Raw genomic sequence first — 5,504 nt, 5'->3', positions numbered from 1 at the left:
GGCTCTTATCTTTTTTAACTTTGGTACCCTTTGGCTCGAACTCAGAGCCTGTGCACTTTTCTTGATTTTGATTTGGTGAGGGATACAGTGACTTTTGCTCACCCAGTGACACCAGGTTGCTGTAGTTCTCCAGAATTACAGCTCTAAATACAGGGTCCTCTGAGCAATGTTTAGGTCCTGCCACTCCTCACATCTGAAGTCCACAGCAACATCACCAAATGACACCATCTCCTGCAAAGGCATATTTCCATCAAGTAATTAGCCCTGAGTCAGGAACACATCAATTCTGGAAGTTCATTCTTCTCCATGTATGTTTTTGTCTTACATAAAATATTTGGAGATTTCTGTGTTTTCCATAGAGTAGGAAAGAAAAAACTCAAATAGACAGAGTTTCCCGAAGTATTAAGTAGGTAATTGAAAATACAAAGTTTCCCTAATACATCAGAATACATTTCTGGCAAAAGCAATAAAGATGAAATAAAAATTCTAAGGAGCTAATAATATGGCAGGACAACATTAGATATATGTAGGTATCTTAAAGGCTAGTTTTAGCTCATTTTGATCAAATTCATTAAATATCAAGGCAACAATGAAGTAAACAAATAATAATTCCCCCATGTTCATATTCTGCCTCACTGAAAAAACCATTTAGAGCTACCATTAAGAAGTGCCCTCAAAATGGAGAAACTACCCATGCTCCTGGATTGGAAGAATAAACATCGTGAAAATGACAATCTTGCCAAAGGCTATCTACAAATTCAAAGCAAAACCCATCAATATCCCAATGTCATTCTTTAAAGAAATAGAAGAGGCAATCCAAAATTTCATATGGAATAATAAAAGACCCCGTATAGCAAAAACACTTCTTAGCAGAAAGAACAGCGCAGGAGGAATATCAATATCAAACTTTAGACTCTATTACAGAGCTATAATCATCAAACAGCTTGGTACTGACAAAAGAACAAGCCTGAAGACCAATGGAATAGAACTGAGAACCCAGATATTAAAGCACAGACCTCTGGCCACCTAATATTTGACAAGGGACCAAAAAGATAGAATGGAAGAAAGACAGCCTCTTCAACAAGTGGTGCTGGCAGAGCTGGTTAAGCACCTGCAGAAAACTAAATTTGGATCCTTCTTTGTCACTCTGCACTAGAATTACCTACAAATGGATCAAAGACCTCGCGGTAAAAGTCGACACACTGAAAACTTTACAAGAAGGAATAGGAGATACACTAGGCCTCCTTGGCAAAGGTCGAAACTTTCTTAATAAGGACCAAGAATCACAACAAATCAGAGAAAGGCTGGATTAGTGGGACTGCATTAAACTGCAGAGCTTTTTATGGCAAAGGACATAGCTAGTAAATTAATTAGGAAGCCTAAAGAATGGGAGAAGATCTTCACCAACCACACAACAGATAAAGGCCTCATATCTAAAATATATCAACTCAAAAAATTGAATCACTCCAAAACTAATCTCCAAAGAAACGACCATCTTTAAAAGATGGGTCAAAGACTTAAAGAGAGTCTTCTCTGAAGAAGAAACAAAAATGGCCTATAGACACATGAAGAAATGCTCAACATCTCTGGTCATAAAAGAAATGCAAATCAAAACAACTATAAGATTCCACCTCACCACAATTAGAATGGCCAGGATCAAGAAAACTAATAACAACAGATACTGGAGGGGATGGGTCCAGGAGGGATCACTACTACACTTTTGGTGGGAGTGCAAAATCATTCAACCACTATGGAAAGCTGTATGGCAGTTCCTCAAAGGACTAAACATAGAGCTCCCTGTTGACCCAGCAATTCCATACTTGGCATTTACCCAATCATCCAGAAACAAGAACATACTAAATCCACCAGTACAACAATGTTCATTGCAGCACTATTTACCATAGCAAAGATATGGAACCAAGCTAGATGTCCTTTAGTTGATGAATAGATCAACAAGATATGGTATATATACACAATGGAATTCTATGCTGCTGTCAGAAAGAACGACATCACCCCATTTGTTAGGAAATGGAAAGACTTAGAAAAAATCATATTCAGTGGAGTAAGCCAGACTCAAAGGAAGATAGGCTCAATGGATTTCCTCATTTGTCATAATCAGTAGAAACCTCGGTCTCTCCTAGCAGAGATTCGCAATAGAGGAAAACCTAGATGAATAAGGCCATATAGTATGACGCTAAATGAAAGGACCTCTAGGATACAGAAACAAAAGCCAGCCATATAATGAGTCATTGTTGTCCTTAATGTACTATGTTATCGCTCATCTCTTTTGCTATCCCTTGAGTATTTCACATGATTACAGTATCTTACTACGTTATCTGATAAATTGGATAGTTTTGCTTTTGGTTATTTGAAATTTGATAGGGAAGGGGGGAAAACAAGATGAGGGGAGGGGGCAGAGGAGAGGGAAATGTGGACCAAGACATGAGAAAGGGTATCAATGTGTGTGAATTAATGTACGTTCTATCTGGCAAATATAATGTAACCCTTCTATTAATTATAATAAAAATATATGAAAAAAGTGCTCTCAGAGGGTTGGGAGTTTGCCTAGTGGTACAGTGCTTGCCTACCATGCACAAACACCTGGGTACAATTTCTCAGTACCACATACATAGAAAACCAGGCATGGTGCTATGGCTCAAATGGTAGAGTTCTATCCTTGAGAAAGCCCAAAGACAGTGCTCAAGCCCTAAGGAATGGCAAAATAATACAAAATGTTAAATAAATGAACAAGTGCCCTCATAATTGATCAAATCATGCAGGACGTCACAGGGAATACAAAACACATCAGTAGATGTTCAAAAAGAATAGTTTCCAGTTGAGTGTTAAACAGAGCAGCAGTATTCAAGAAGGTAGGTACTGATTGATTTGGTCCTTACAATATTTGACTTAGGTACCAAAATAAAAACATGTGAATTAAAACTACGTAGTACAAAAACATGCTATGGTAATCAATTTTGTTATGAAATTTTCAAACATCAAGGCTGATCATCAAAAGTCTGATACTTCCTAAGCAAAAGAAATGGTAGCACGAACTTTTGTGAACATTGACTATCTGCTACAATAAAGAATGGTAGCTGGAAAGTGCATAAAGTATTTCTTGATAAAATTTTTGTTAATGCTCAGCCATGTTATCTTAACTATTCATCAGGCTGAGATCTGAGAATCACAGTTCATAGCCAGCCTGGACACTAAAGAACCTGAGACTCATCTCCAATCAATCAGTAGAAAATGGGAAGTGGGATTTCATCTCTCCAATTAATCACTACATCTTATCTTCAATTAATCAGAAGAAAGGGGGAAGAGGGTTTTCTACAAACACCATAAACTATATCCAAGGAAGCTTAACTTTCAAGTAAACAAAGACCAGAAAGTATTTGAAGAAGCCTGTATGGAGAGTAATTTAAGGACAAAGAGCTAACTCATTCCTCCTGAATATTTGAAGGTGTGTTTGACCACACTATTTCAGTACCTGCAGTAAAAATACTTTAATGTTAGGTTTAGGGATCTGATCTCAGATACATTGAAACTTTACTTTCCATGGGAAGTTACTTCCTACGTGTCATTGAATCATATAACATGTGTGACTACTTTTTCTCACATTAGAAAACTAGAAACAAACTGAAGCAAATCTGCACACAACGTAGGCAGAATGTAAGATGTTCTAATCTGCTAAATCCACAAGCTATCATTATCTGATTTATGAACATGTTCCCAAAGCTGAATCTCTTTTTCTGTTTTTAATTCTTGTACACCTTAGATTTATAAAATACAATGTAAAAACCAAAGTGAGAAATTAAAAGCAACTCACCAGAGAGTCTTTCATTCTTTCCAGCTGTTGAAAATGAACAGAAGATTCTGGAAGCATGGCTGGGACAGAAGGCAAATGAAGTTGTCAGGAAAGAACCGTGTGATTTTGCCCCACATTTTCCTACTCAAAACATTATACAGATCTAGGTGCAGTGGCACATGTCTGTAATCCTAGCTACTCAGGAGGCTAAAACCTGAGGACTGTGGGTCAAAGCCAGCCCTGATACTAAAAATTCCATGAGGCTCTTCCCTCCAATTAATTACTGAAAAACCAGAAGTAAGGCTGTGGCTCAAGGGGTAGGGTAGTAACCTTGAGCTAAAGAGCTCAGAGACATTGCCTATTCCCAGTGTTCAAGTCCCCTCCCCCCCAGACACACAAAATTTTAAATGGGTTGGAAAATTACAAATCCTTCTATGGGAAAAGAACCTTTAATGTCTCAAGTAAATCATTATACTCTCCAATAAAGATTAATCCCCAGTTCATTGGAGATAGTTTTTATAAAAGCAATTCCATTCTAAATATACATAGAGAATTTGTAGAAGTAATGCTCCTATAAAAATAATTTAATAACTGAAAGCAATGAAAATATTAATCTTTCACTAAAACTAGTTATCAGCGAAAATGCTCCTTGGAGATGTATAAACTACATCTCAATTAATGCTACATCTACATATTCACAATGATGGAGACCAGAAATGTCATTATTGCAGGGTGGGATAATTTCTTATTTTAAAGCCAAGCCATTCAGGAGGGATTCAAACCCACGGCATTACAGTCAACAGCACTCAGTGAATACAGTTAGGAGTCATGTTATATTATATTATTTTATTTTTGCCACTCCTGGCCTTAAGCACCGGGCCTGAGTACTGTCCTTGGATTTTCTCCAGGCTAGATCTCTACCACTTGAGCCTCACCACCAATTCCAGCTTTTTTACTATGCATGTGGTACCAAGGAATCGAACCGGGTCTTCATGCATGCTAGGCAAGCACTCTACCACTAGGCCAAACTCCCATCCCAGGAGTCATTTTAATAGCTTCACAGAGACTTCTGTCATCCTTGGGACTAGTTGGAAACAGCCCCAAGCTTTAGTGGGGCTGAGCTTTCAAAAGGTAAACACCACATGCAGGTGGTCAAGCAGGTTAAACTGGACTTCTTGATTTAGGATTTAGGCTATTCTCATATACATTAGTAACTGAACAACCCTCCTTCAAATCTCAAGTTTTCTAGTTGGGATTATCTTAGTAGAAATATAATTTGTGCCAGGTGCAGTGGCTCACTCCCCTAATCCTCAAACTTGTGACTATGCTTGGAAAGTTCCCAGAACCCTAGAAAAACCTTGTACAACAGGAAGTCAGGACTCTCAACTCAGACCCACTGTGTCCTCATCTGTTGTTAGTCGAGGCTCTAGCATGCAATAACTACTCTCAAGCTCTTACATCAGATTCAGCTCCTTGGTGGTCTTTTGGGACCCCAAAATCTGGGCACAACATTCAAATGCAGCCTGGGCAGACAAAGTTGACAGGCACCTATCTCCAATAAACTAAGAAAGACTCAGTGTGGATGTATGGCTGAAGTGGTAGAGCCAGCCATCTGCCTTACAGGAAGAAATTAAGCATTGGTATCATACCCCGAGTTCAAGTCCCAGTAGTAGGACACACACACACACACACACAC

Source organism: Megascapheus bottae, unplaced genomic scaffold (genome assembly GCF_031878675.1).
Source record: "Megascapheus bottae isolate mThoBot1 unplaced genomic scaffold, mThoBot2.hap1 HAP1_SCAFFOLD_191, whole genome shotgun sequence".
NCBI classification, from domain to species: Eukaryota; Metazoa; Chordata; class Mammalia; order Rodentia; family Geomyidae; genus Megascapheus; species Megascapheus bottae.
Note: the sequence above shows the minus strand (reverse complement) of the source record.